Below are 14,852 nucleotides of genomic sequence, written 5' to 3'. Positions count from 1 at the left end.
TCATTTTGAACCATATTTTTATTGAATTTTACCCTGTTTTACAGGTCTTTCCTGGTTAAGCTGGCAGAATGAAACTAAATTAAATCCTAAATCTCTGAAATGAAGAGTTCTGAATTCCTTCAGTGTCAATATCAATTCAGAGTAAATCACCAGCATCAAAATTATCTATTACTCTCCATCATATCAAAAGTCATCTGATACATGATAAGCCTTCATAGCAGTGATGACACCAGTGAGTTGATGTTACCCTCCACTGTGGTTAGGTGGATAAAGCCTTAATGTTGCCCAGCCAAAGGAACCAAATTTTTTTTGGAAATAAATGCAAAAAAAATGACTGATCCTTGTTTTGAAGGAAATTATAAAAGAAGTATCAACTTTGAATGAGACTTTACCAGTGTGAAATAAGGCATTAAGGTACATATTTGCCCAGAGTCCCAGGACCTCTTATTGCTGTTCATTGGCTCAGTGACATCCAACTTTATGTGATGCCGTGGACTTTTATCCATGAGGTTTCCTCAGCAAAGATGCTAGAGTGGTTTGCCATTTCCTTCTCCAGTGTATTCCCATTTTACAGATGAGGAACTGAGAAAAATAAGTGTTAACTGACTTTTCTAGGGTCACATAGCTAGTAAGGGTGTAAAGGCCAGACTTGAACTCAAATCTTTCAGGCTCCAAGCCTATCGAATTTCTATCCACTTCACCACATAACTGCCCTGTGTAGGGCTAGTAAACATAGAACCAACCTCACCAATAATGCTCGGAGTATACAGAATCAGACACTGGGGCAATGGCTATAGTCATTGCCCTCAGTAGGAGGGCTGGGATTCTAATCAGGCTTTTCTACTTCCAAATCTCATCTCCTTGCTGACAGAACTGATTTTTTTCTATCATATGAAAAACCGATTACTAAATTAAGATTAAGGCCTTTTCTATTTCCTCATACACGGCCCAGCCCAGAAAGTCAGTCACTCTCTGAAGGGCATTGCTGATGCCTGAGGTTTTCAAATCCTCAGGGAACATGCTTCTTGATCTTGGCAGGACTCCAACCAATTAGAAGACCTTACTTCTGTGTAGAGTGTAAACAGAATCTACTCTAGGTGAGTTCTAACCCTAAAGCACTAAATCTATGCCTTTGCAGCCCCCACTGTGGTTTAGGGCAATCCAACTCATCAAGAAGAAAACCAACCAGAGTACTTTGGGTAGAGATGGATTCCATTGTCTAGATTGCTGGAGCTGGCTGAGTCTCATGATCATGTTCTTAGCTGGAGAAGGCAAAGACTTTAAGCCCACCTCCTCATATTAACATACTAACTTTCTCATTAATTGTTCACCACTCAGGATTGATTTTCATCTATCTGGGGCAGCTCATTTTCCAAAGGTATTTAATCATTCAGTCTTCTCCATCGTTTTGTCTTTGGTTATGGAAAGACACTACTGGTCGTCAATTTCTTACCAGCTAGCCTAGTTGATATATTGATTATTAATTACCCAGAAACTCTGTCTCTCAGGCTTTTCATTCATCTCATTGCCCCTGAACCATGTTCTCCATCCCTCTCCAAATGATATACTCCATTCTGAACAAGGTCATTTTTCTGTCCGTTCAGGCGCTACCAACATTCTCAAATGTATGGTGTATATCTGTGACCTTAGGTCTCCCTCTACCCAGCCTCTCCATTAAGGCCTTCAGTGGGCCCACAGGATCGTAAGATTCTAGATCTAGAGATGGGAGGGACCTCAGAGGCCATCTAGTCCAGTCCCCTCATTTTACACAGATGATTTGCCAGAGGTCATGCACCAGCTTTTAGATCAAGAGCTGTAAGGGTTTTCAGTGGTTATCTATCCAAACTACTCAGTATATACATGAGGAAACTGAGGCTCAGAGAGAAGTGGCTTGCTAAAGTCACACATAGGAAAATAGATTTGGTGCTGAAAGGGATTTCACAGGCTGTGTGATGAAACCTTCTTATTTTACTGATCTAGGAACTGAAGATCAGAGGCCTTAAGTGACTTGCTCAGGGATCCGCAGGTCATCAGTGACAGAGGCAGGATTTGAGCCTGAGGCATTTTGATTCCAAATCCAAGCTCCTTTCCTTCTACCAAAAAACCGTCCCATTGCCAACCCAGATTTCCTTTCTGTGTCCAGGTAAGGAGTGTTGTTGTCAAAAAGTAATGACTCCAAGGTGAGAGGAAATGGGATGGAGAACAAAAGAGCTAGCCCATTTATTTATGGGAGCCAAGCTGAACCAAAGCTTTCCAGGGAGTGCTGTTGCTTTAATCCTCACCCTTCCTCTTCTCATTCTCCACCTTCCCCTCTCCACAGAGCCTAGCCCTGTGCTAGACAGGCAGTAAGGCCTCAACAAATGGGGATTTTCTACAGTGAGCTGACTTAAAAGCCAATGACAAGGAACTGATAACTCAGATTTTCTTTGGCCATCATCTACTCAATGCTTTCTCAGATTTTTTGAGCCTAAGAAGTCTTTGCTCATTGTTGCAACTCTTCCACATAGACAAAGTTCTTTTGAATGCTTGAAGATTTTTCTTCCTCTTCTGTCCCCTGCCAGACCTTGGAATGGAAAGTAGAAAAAAATGCTGTGTTCAAATTCATATCAGCCCTTTTCTAAGCATAGCAGATTCACTGTCAGTGGCTCTGTGGTGTTTTCAGACTGTTCACCTGGCAGCAAAAAGCAACAGGACTCAGAAGTTCCATGACTGTGTGCCATTAGCACAGTAGCTGTAGAAAGAAAGAACTTTTCTGGGTAGTGATCACTTTGGGCCCAGGTTTTTATAGACAGTCTGTCATTTTGCTCTCTGATGACAATACTCAATACACTGAATTCCTATGCTGACCTCAGATATGTGGAGCTGGGTGAGAAGGAGATGATGCATTCCCATCAGACTGTGGTATGCAGAATGTTTTCCTGAGACCCACAGGGTGAGCCATGTTACCTTATGGCCCCCTCTGATGCATAAGTGAGTATTGTTGGATTCACTTGTTTCCATGACACTGCAGGAGATTTATAAAATCTGTGGTGCTAAATTGATAATTTTTATATCTGTTACTATCTCATAACCTAAGCTGCTGCATAAATCCTGTCAAATCTTTCATATCAGTAAATGGCAAAGGTGGGGTAAAGGAAGTGACACCTTCAGGATAGATCATTATGTAGACAGGAAGCCAAAGAATTCAGTTCAGCCAACAAAGATCTACTGACTGCTTAATAGAGAACTTTCCATTTTGGGGAAGTTATTTTTCCTTTAACATCAAAAAACCTAAATCTTTCCTTACACTTTTAGTCTTAGAACTTCTAGAGAGATGACAGTAGCTTAGGCATCAGGATGTAGTGGATGCAGCATTGAATTTCAAGTCAAGAAAACTCAGGTTCAGATCCTGCCTCAGATACTTACTACCTGTGCATTCTCAGAAAAGTCACTTGTCTTCTGTGATCTTCAGTTTCCCCCTCTGTAAAATGAGGGAGGATCGAACTAGATGGACCTGAGGTCTCCTCCAGCTCTAGCTCTAGGGTCCTGTGACCTCATGGTGTCATTGAAAGTCTTACAGGAATGACTGGGCAGAGAGGGAATTGAGGCAACATATGTACACTACATAAGCATGCCAGTGACAAAAGGGGAGAGAGAGAGAGAGATGACTTTGTTCAGATGGAATATAACAGTAGGTGATGGATGGTGAATATCACTAAAGATTTGAAAGTAGAGGAAGAGGACTAGAATCTCATCCCTACTACTGAGGGCAATGACTACAGCTGCAACCTGATTTACTATCATGATTTTCTATACTCCCCGCATTACCGTTTTTTTAATTTACTAGCCCTGCTCACAAGTACCAATATTTACCTCATGCCTGAAATCACAATGGTCAGATCTCATTCAAATTTTTGATATTTCTTTCATAAATTTTATTCAAAAGTAAAATCACCAGTTTTTAAAATATATTTGCTCTGAATATTGTTCGCATGAGTGGGTAATATCAAGGTCTCACTCAAGTATTTGGAACACTGAAGGTGAAACCCGCTTAATAATGTCTCCACTGCTATGGATTCTTGTCCCATATCAGATGACCTTTGCTATAATGAAGAGTTCCACAGGTAATTTTTTTGGTAACTTTATTTATTTATTTTGATTTTTGATTTTTAAAAAATTTTAACATATGCTTTTCAAACTTTGGATTACAAATTTGCTCCCTTCCTCCCTCCCCACCAACCCTCACTGAAAAGGTAAGCATCTCAATACATGTTATAAATGTGCAGTCATGCAAAACACTTCCATAGTAGTCCTGTTGTGAAAAACTAAGTGTATTTCCCTTCATCCTATCCTACCCCCCATTTATTTTATTCTCTCTTTTGACCCTGTCCTTCCTCAGAAGTGTTTGCTTTTAATTATCCCCTCCCCCAATCTGCCCTCCCCTCTATCAACCCCCTGCTCTCTTATCCCCTTCCCCACTTATTTTCCTGTGGGGCAAGATAGATTTCCATACCCCATTGTGTATGTTATTCCCTCCTTAAGCCAAATCCTATGAGAATGAGATTCACTCATTCCCTCTCACCTTCCCCCATTTCCCCTCCACTGTAAAAGCTTTTTCTTGCCTGTTTCATGTGAGATAATTTACCCCATTCTACTTCTCCTTTCTCCTTCTTCCCAGTATAATCCTCTCTCACCCCTTAATTTTACTTTCCAGATATCACCCCTTCATCTTCAACTCACCCTGTACCCTCTATCTATCTATCTATACATACATATAATTTGATCCCTCCCACTACCCTAATACTGACAAAGACTCCTGAGTTACAAAGACCATCTTTCCATGCAGGAATGCAAACATTTCAACCTTAATAAGTCTCTTATGATTTCTCTTTCCTGTTTACCTCTTCCATGTTTCAATTGAGTCTTGTATTTGAAAGGCAAATTTTATATTCAGCTCTGGTCTTTTCCTCAGGAATGCTTGAAAGTCCCCTATTTCATGAATGACCATTTTTTACCCTGAAGGATTATACTCAGTTTTGGGTAGGTGATTCTTGGTTGTAATCTTATCTCCTTTGCCCTCTGGAATATCATACTCCATGCCCTCCAGATTCTTAATGTAGAAGCTGCTAAATCTTGTGTTATCCTGATTGTGTTCCCACAATACTTGAATTGTTTCTTTCTGGCTGCTTGCAATATTTTCTCCTTCACCTGGGAACTCTGGAATTTGGCTACAATATTCTTAGGAGTTTTCCTTTGGGGATCTCTTTCAGGAGGTGATCAGTGGATTCTTTCCATTTCTATTTTGCCCTCTGGTTCTAAAACATCAGGGCAGTGTTCCTTGATAATTTCTTGAAAGATGATGTCTAGGCTCTTTTTTGATCATGGCTTTCAGATAGTCCAATAATTTTTAAATTCTCTCTCCTGGATCTATTTTCCAGACCAGTTGTTTTTCCAATGAGATACTTCACATCCCCTTCTATTTTTTTCATTCTTTAGAATTAGTGTTACAGTGTCTTGATTTCTCATAAAGTCACTCCATTCTAATTTTTAAGGAAGTATTTTCTTCAGTGAGCTTTTGGACTTCCTTTTGGCCAATTTTGCTTTTTAGGGCATTCTTCTCCTCATTGGCTTTTTGGACCTCTTTTGCTATGTGGGTTAGGCTATTTTTTAAGGAGTTATTTTCTTCAGCATTTTTTTGGGGGGGTCTCCTTTAGCATCACTCTCAGTTTTTCCTCTACTTCTCTTACTTGCTTCTCAAAATCCCTTTTGAGCTCTTCCATGGACTGGTCCCAATTCATATTTTTATTGGAGGCTTTGGATGTAGGAGCTTAGTTTCACTGTCTTCTTTTGGTTCTGTGTTTTGATCTTCTTTGTCAATAAAGTAAGATAATATAGTCAGATTCTTTTTGCACTGCTTGCTCATGATCCTGGCCAACTACTTGAGTTATAAACTCTTTGTTAAGATAGGAGTCTGTTTCCAGTGTGGAGAATGTACTGTCCCAAGCTTCAGGGATTTTGTGCAGTTGTTTTCAGAGATACTTCTAAGGACCTGTAAATTTTCACTTCTTCCAAGGTGCTATGATCAAGGGCAAGGTGTTTATTCCTTTCCTGGCCTCTACTCTGGTGTATGAGTGAACAAAAGTACTCTTTTCTGTCTTGGAATTGTGAGAAAGGTTTCCTCTCTACAGCCAGTACAAGCTGCACCATGCCAGCACTCCTCCTTGCCCCAGGACTGCCACCCAGAACTTTGACCCAGATCCAAGCACAGGCAAAGCAAGAGAATCCTGCCTCAGCACCAGCAGAGAGATCCCTGCAATCCCCCTCTGATCAGCCACTCAATTCCCCCTCAGTCTGTGGGCCAGAAGCTCAGGAAGCAGCCACTGCCCCGGGGCCAAGCTTGGGAACTGGAACTGAGACCACCTCGCTTCACTCTTTCACCACAGACACAGACTTTTCCCACTGACCTTCTAAGTTGTCTTTGGCCTTCATGTGTTGAGAAGTCTGGAAACCACCACAGCTGCTCATGATTCAGTCCTCTGAGGCCTGCTCCAGGTTCGCTGAGGCCCTTGCACCCATGCCAAACTGCGTTCCTCTTCCCACTCGGCACAATACACCTTTCTGATCAACCATCCAGGCTGTCTTTGGCTGGAAATTTGTTTCGCTCTGTCTTTTTGTGGGTTCTGCTGCTTTAGAATTTGTTCAGAACCATTTTTTATAGGTATTTGGAGGGGTTTGGGGAAGAGCTCAAGCAAATCACTGCTTTCACTTCGCCTTTTGGATCAGACCCCACAGGTAATTTTGATACTGATGATTTCACCAGAATTCCTATTTACACTGAAGGAATTTATTACTCACTTCCTCTCATAAATTCAGGGCTTCCTTTAGCTCCATTCTTTTTCCCCTTAGCCAGGAGTAAACTGTCCCACAAGTTAAAAATCCAGTAAAAGTTGGTTCTGGAATTCATGTGAGTGTGATATAAGTAGTTGGACACAAGACAGCAACCTTAAAGTAACCATGAAATGATGATATTAATTGATGTCATTAAATGAAGACATTTGAAGCATGTTTCCTTGTCCTAAACTTTTAAGTTAACTCCAATATCCTGTTTGAATACAAGATGTCACTGAAAGACTGTGCTATGGTCCTCCATGCCAATTAATTGGTCAACAAGCATTTATTAAATACCTGCTTTTTACTAGTCACTGGGGACAGCCTTTGCGATGATGCACAGATGGGAAATGAAATGTCACATGTCAGGAAGAGTAAGCAGGCAACACTTGCTGAACAGAGTTCCAGAAGGGGAATAACCCCCTCCTACCTTTCCTCTCTTCTTGCACCTTAGTCTTTGAACCAGTGACACTGGCCTCCTGATTGTTCCACAAACAGAACAATCCATCTCTCAGCTCCCAGCATTTTCTCTTGCTATCTCCCATGCTTGGAATGCTCTTCTTTCTCATGTCTGCCTACTCAGTTCCCTGGCTTTCATTAAGTCCCAACTAAAATCCAATCTTCTATAAGAAGCCTTTCCTTATCCCTCTTAATCCTAGTGTCTTCTCTTGGTTAATTATTTCCTATTTGTTCTGCATATGATTTGCTTGTATATACTGATTAGTTATCTCCCCCCTTAGAGGTGGAGCTCTTTCAGGGCAGAAATAGTCTTTTGCTTCTTTTTGTACTCCCAGAGCTTAGCACAGTGACTGGCACATTGTAGGCATAATAAATGTTTACCGATTATTGGTATTATTATTGAGTAGTATATAATAAAGCTATAAAAGTTGGATGTAACCAGGGTTGCAAGGGCTTTAAATGACAAACTGAGGTGTCTGTGTTTGATCTTAGATATAATGGGGAACCAATGGAGTTTATTCAACAGATTCATTGCCTGGGGCATTTGGAATATCTGTTTGGCTGCTGAGTGAATGATGGGTCAGAGAGGAGGAAAATCCAGGTAAGGAAAGTCCAATGAGGAGGGTATTGAAATAGTCCATATGAGAAATGGTGAGATTTTGTGAGAAGAAAGGCAATGAACACACTCTGAGCACGAGGGTAATGACAAAACATGACAGTAAAGTGAATATAGGGTTCAAGGAGAGTGAGGATCATGGAATAGAGCCAGTGGCCAGGAAGGGAGGTGGAAGGTTGGAGTCATGGGAACTTTGAGTGATTCTTTGCATTGCATATTGCATTCAACAACACTGGAATGGCTGAAAATGTTTTGTTGACTCTCATAACCAAATACAGCATAGGAGGACAGGGACAGATGAGCAGCAACTCAGCCAGGGATACAGTCACATAGGAACCAGTAGTAAAAGAGAGGTCCCTCAGTAGTAACCAAGAAGGCCTACTCAGGAAGGTGGAATTAGAAAAGTGACTCACTGGCAAGCTTGTGGGACAGTTTCATCAACTCATTCTTGTTACAAGTGGGAATAATTACACCTAAACACTACCAGCCTTGTCTAACAGGAGCTAGTGTAGGTTTAGTGCTGGGAGGGAATGTTTGTATAGCCACAAGGACAGCATTTACTTTCTAGTTCAACAGTAGATGGACCTATCTGCTGACTGTACTGCTGTGGCATTCCAATGAGTTTGAAGATGTTTAAGGGGTCTGTGCCATCTGAGAAACAGGCATCTCCTCATTCTGGGAGCTCAGAAAACCAAGGGCCTAGGGTTGCAAGAGGGCATGTCACTGGAAGTCCACCAAGACTAATTTCTGTGACAGTCTATTGCTAAGCAAGTCTCTTGTAGGTGGCTAACTCTCCTTGGGCTGGGCCTGGCATAGCTCTGAATATATCACTTCATTTAATGATGGATGATTGTTGGGTTCCACGCCTTGAAAGATTTGGCATTAGTCAGCACACATTGTGAATGATTGGAATTTCTGGGCAGAGTGTGCTTAGAACATCTCTGATCAGGCTCTCAGTTCACACTAGGATATAGGCTATTTTTCAAATAAGGTATAGCTCGACATAGTTCCATTCAGTGCTGGGGTCTAGCACCGTAAATCATGGGACTCAAGTCATCTTGTGGCCATAGACTACATACTGCATTAGTGTCATTTAAGGATACTTGTAGTTAGGGTACTATCATTCACCCACAGGAGGCCCACGGGTGGGTTTGCCTGAATTTTGTCGAGTTTAGTTGTTCAACTATTATGGCTTAATTAATCAATTCCCAAGTCAAGGACCAGAGTGCCAGCTTCCTCATTAGGGCCTACCAACAAGAGGTCATAAATAATGGACTTCCTCACAATGGAAGAAACTTTTATTTAGCTAGAGCCCATGCCACCACAGGTGGCAACTAGTAGGACTGTTAAGCTGGCCATGTCATAGGACCATAAAAGAGTATTACATGCTTACTCAGGTAAAGGCAAACTGGTCCTAGTCTACTATCTGACTAGGACCTGAGCAGAATGCAGAGCCAAGTACTTGACTGCATATCAGTCTCTGAGGACGGCCACCAGCCTGTCTCAATAGTCACAAGGTCAGACACCACCAGAGCTGCCAAATCAGCTTCTCTTTTCAGGCTGAGATCATCTGGGTCACTCTCCAAGTGCCACTGTCCTTCCATGTTATACCAACAGGACTGTTGAACTGAAAGGTTTGCCTGAGGACTCTGGTATTCAGCAGCTCCCATATCAACACCTGTCTATTTCACACATCTCTACCCAGGGACTTGTACCACACACTAAGATGGGGCCAACACTGGGGGAGGAGAGTGTGTTAGAGACACCCCTGGCCAACTGTGAAAGCTAGGATGTAGGCAGTATTACAGGAGTGGAGCCATCCCTGGGTCTGATCCAATCCCTTAAGCTGTTTCATCAAGTCAGTTTTATAATGCCCACATTGTGGGAGCTTCCAATACTGCCCATCTCACTGATGCATTGGCACCTCATGGATTTAAGCCATGGGAACTAGGGCAACTTGAGTTCCAGAGTCCAAAAGTCTCAGATCATAAGAAGCCTTTCCATGGGGCCACTGGAGAATCAGAGGCATAAGAAGTTTGGTCCCCTGAGGACACTTGTCTGGGGATCAGGACCCACCCTAATCTAGTTTGGTCTCCCTAAGTGGAGTGAGGTCAGGGGAGAGGGCAGAGACCTTGGTGCCACCCATGTCCTCCTCTGAGAGCAGAGGCGTGACAGGAGCAGTCAAGGATTGCTCAGTTCCCATGACATCTCAAAAGCGAGGCCCCCATGGATATCTCAAAAATAAGCATATTCAAAAAGAATGCATCTGTCTTCCTCCCCATTCCTTAAATTTCTCTAATACTATTGAGGGTCTCAGTGTCCTCCCAGTCACCGAGGCTTGCAGCCTCCATGTGCCCCACAGCTCCTCACTCAAATGCACCCACAGTCCCATGTGTTGCCAAGGTCTGTTGATTCTGCCTTCATATCTTCTATATACTTCCCTTTATCTCCATGCCCAGCTGCCCCTCTGGTGAAGGCGCTTATCACCTCATACCCGGATTGTTGCAGTAGACTTTTGGGTGCTTTGTCAATTAGTTACCCCCTCCAATCCATCCTCCACTCAGCTCCCAAAGGGATTTCCTAAAGTGCAGTACAGAACATGTCACCCCTCTTAGTACATTCCAGTGGCTCCCTATCACTACCACAGAGCTCAGAATAGAAGAGAAATCAGATTATTGTCTTTGAAAGCACTGAAAGCATGCAGGTCCTCATCTTGAGGAGATGTTCCTGACATTTCAAAAAGAAAAAAAATAACAGCACACACTACCCCAGGAATATGGTAGCAAGACCAGCCCAGACATTTCATCCATAATTGCACAGAGCCTGGCCCTAATATGAAGTCCAATACCAGGTAGAAGGCTAAAAGAATGAGGAAACCAAAAGGTAGTCTTACTATCCTCAAAAGCTGTTATGGTGATAGGGACATTCAAGTCATAAACCTAGAATGAGAGACTGACTCTAAAATAGCTACATGTAAGTCTCAAAGAAAAACACAGCTTAGGCACAAGTTTACCTTGAATTCCTGAAAGACATGAAGCAAGGGTTGAGAAAAGAATTTTAAATGTTTTTATAAATGACATGAGAACACTGAAAAGTGGAAATCAAAAGAGAACAAAGGAAGAAAGAATGGACCGGTTGGTGGTGGGGAGGAGTTGGGAAACCTCGCTTTTATTTTTTTCTGTCTGCAGTTTGTGTGTGGATGAAGTTACTGTTGTTTCTCATTGGATTCATTGATCATTTGGGGGGTTCCTGTGGAAACTTAAGGGTTTTGCTTAAGTATTCACATGGAAGATGGGCCATGTGCCCATTCAGGCAGCCATCTTGGCAGGAAGTTTGATCTATTATATTTGTAAGGTTACTTTCTAGCTGAAACATTTGGTATTTGGAGGTTCTTTCCAGCTCTGACATTCAGTGTTCTAAGATGCCTTTCAGCTGTGACAGTTTATCATCTTAGGACCCTCCCAGGTGGAAATGTGTGTTCTCAGGTCCTTTTACTTCTGACATTTAGCATTCTGAAGGTGTTCTGAAGGTCTTGAGGTCCCTCCAAACCATGTCAGAACACTTTCTGTTCTAAACATAAGAGCCCACACATAGATGGTGTGTGCAAGAATACTTCATCCTAGGTGCCCCTACTTCCCAAAAAACTTCTGATTTTCTATGTTCCAATACTCCTTCTAGCTCTTAAGGTTCTGTTTTCTCAGGTTCCTTTCAGCTCTGACATTCTGTATTCAAAGTTTCTTCCATGTCTGATAGCACAGGACCAAATGTCAAACCCATGTGTTACATTCTATGTGCAAAGGTCCCTTCTGGCTCAGACATTCCATTTTTTTTCTTTTTGAAAAAAAATTTATTAATTTATTTTGAATTATCAACAATCACTTCCATATGCTTTTGAGTTTCAAATTTTTCTCCCCTTTCCTCCCCACCACTCTCCCGAAGACAGCACACAATCTCATATAAGCTATACATTTACATGCCTATTAAACATATTTTCACATTAGTGAAGTTGTAAGTAAAAATTAAAACCAATAGGAGGAACCATTAGAAAGAGGAAACAAAACTCAACAGAAGAGGAAAAAAATGATAGCGATTCAACTTGCATAGTTCTTTCTTTGGATGTGGATAGCATTTTCCATCACGAGGCCTCTGGGGATGTCTTAGATCCTTGTATTGCTGAGAAGGATGAGTTTATCAATAGTTGTCATCACCCAACATGGCTGTTATTGTGTACAAATTTCTCTTGGTTCTGCTCACTTCACTCAGCATCAGACCATACAAGTCTTTCCAGGTTTTTCTGAGGTCAGCCTGTTCATCATTTCTTATAGCACAATAATATTCCATTACATTCATATACCACAACTTGCTCAGCCATTCCCCAATTGATGGGCATCCCTCTCAATTTCCAATTCTTTGCCACCACAAAAAGAGCTGCTATGAATATTTTTCAGACATTCCATTTTCTAAGTGCCCCGCAGGCACTGATAGGTTCTGCCATCCAGGGACCCTCCACAACTGATGTTCTATGTCCTCAGATTACTGTCAGCTCTGATATTCTGTGTTCTGTTGCCCCCTCCACTTGTGACGGTCTATGTTCTCTAGTCCCTACTTGCTCTGACAGCCTGTATTGTAGTTTTCTTTCTCTGAATTTTCTGCCTCTGGCTTCTGTGGTTAGGATCACATTTGACTCACAGAAGGTGTTTGGTAGGACCACTTGCCCTCTTCTTGCAAACAGTTTGGATGAAATTGGAGATAGTTGCTATTTAAATATTTGATAGAATTCATTTGTGAATCTATCTATTCCTTGGCTTTCCCCTCTGCATCCAGAAGTTCATTTGCCATGTGTTCCCTTTCTTTACTATGATTGGGCAATTTTAATTTTCTATTTTTTATTCTCTTCATCTGGTGTTTTATATTTTTGTAAATATTTATCAATTTATCATATATGTTGGTATATACCTGGACAAAATTGTTTCTAATCATTTCCTCTGTTTTATCTTCTTTCATTTGTGATTCTGGCATTTGATTTTCCTTTTTAAACAGAATCAAATCAGTCAATGATTTGACTATTTCACAAGGTTTTCTTTTTTAAGCAGCCTCCCAGTGTCATCATTTCAGTTTTGAATCTATGCTGATTATCAGAATTTTTCATGTTTACAGTTGCTTCTTTCCCAGTACTGTTTTGTGGCCTCATGCCGCAAAATATAATATGTTTGACTGGATTGCAAAATATATGGAGAACGGGGTATAAGGTATAAGAAGATTGAAAGGTAAGAATGGGGTGAGCTTCTGATGGGGTTTCTATGGCACAGGAGAGCATCCTATAAACATGGAAGAAGACAAAAAAGAGGAGAAGAGGGAGATCAACAGTGTCAAAGGCTACGGGTCCAGAACGATGGGGACTGAAAAAAGGCCAATCCATTTGGCAATTAAGAGATGGTTAGTGGCTTTAAAGGGAGGAGTTTCAGTTGAATGATGAAGTAGGAAGCCAGAATGCAAAGAGTTAAGGAAAGAGTGAGAGGAAAAGAAGTGCAGATTACTTTCTCCAAGAGTTTAGCTGCAAAAGTCAGGAGAGCTAAGGGATGGATGATCAAATGAAGAACTTTGAGGATGGAGGACCATGAGCATGCTTGTAGTCGATTGGGAAGCAGCCAGAGGACAAGGAGAGACTGAAGATTAGTGAATGTGGGGATAATAAAAGGGGCAGTGTGCTGGAAGATAGGATGAGATGGGATCTCTTCTGCTTGCAGAGGGGTTCACCTTGGTGAGGAGAAGGGGACTGCCTTATTATGAGAGACTAGACTGAAGGAGTAGATAGTGGCAGAAGGCATGTGATTGATGCAAAATGAGGAGGGGAGAAGAGAGAGCTCTCAGCAAATGGCCTCAATATTACCAGTAAATTCTGGGGTAAATTCTTAGCTAACAAGGTATAGGAGGGGAACTGTGGGAGGTTTCAGGAGAGATGAAAAAGTTTGTAATAACTTTTGTGGTGAGTGGGATCATAAGGTAATTGGAAAGGCATATAAAGGATTGCCTTGCTGCATGGAGAGTCCAGTTGAGGTGAAGTAACATAAAATTGAGAGGACTCAGCCATTATCATTTCTAGATTTTCTCCAGCTCCACTTAGTAGCATGAATGATGGAGCAAAAGCAATGAATTGTGAGAGTGATTCAAAGCAGATGTTTGCCTGGGCAAGATCAAGAAGGGGTCATGAACCTCGAGAGAAGAAGAGAGTTTAGAGTTCAACTAGTTCACCAAGGGGCCAAGATGGAGAAAGGAGGAGAGTATAGCTAGTGCAGGGATGATGGCCTAGGAAAGAACTGAGGGGCTGAGGGATTAGGGGTTGTGATGGGTTTGGGGTTGCAAGGTGGAGAGAGAGGTAGAATGATCATGGATGTGATCAGATGAGGGCATTTCATAGTTCTTGAACATGGAGGTGATTTATTTGTGGGCTACGGCAAGATCAGGGGCATCACCTTTGTGTGCAGCTGTAGTGTAGCAGGTCATATGAGATGAGTAAACTGAGGGAATCCATGAGGTTAGTGAATGTTGAAGTCCCCTAATATGAGAGCAGGAGTTGGGGACAAGAGAAAGCCTGTGAGCCAGACACTGAACCATTAAGGAAAGAAGGACAGTGTCCTAGAGGCTTGTAGACAACAGCTACCAGATTTTTGATTGAGTGGTAGACATGGATTGAGTGACCCTCAGAGGAGAAGCTATTGAGTAATGGTGGAGACAGAGAGCTTGGAAGTGACAGTGGAAAGCAAGGAGTATTCCAACTCTTCCACCGTAATTAATGAGTAGGTTGAATGAGTGAAAGTGTAGCCAGTATTTGACAAGGAGGCCAGGGATGCTCTATTGTCAAGAAGGTGATAGGTAGATCTCAGAGTGGGAAAGGGAAAGATCTAAGGTG

Source organism: Phascolarctos cinereus, unplaced genomic scaffold, assembly GCF_003287225.1.
Source record: "Phascolarctos cinereus isolate Bilbo 61053 unplaced genomic scaffold, phaCin_HiC Scaffold_8;HRSCAF=390, whole genome shotgun sequence".
Taxonomy (NCBI): Eukaryota; Metazoa; Chordata; class Mammalia; order Diprotodontia; family Phascolarctidae; genus Phascolarctos; species Phascolarctos cinereus.
This window is presented reverse-complemented; position numbering follows the sequence as displayed.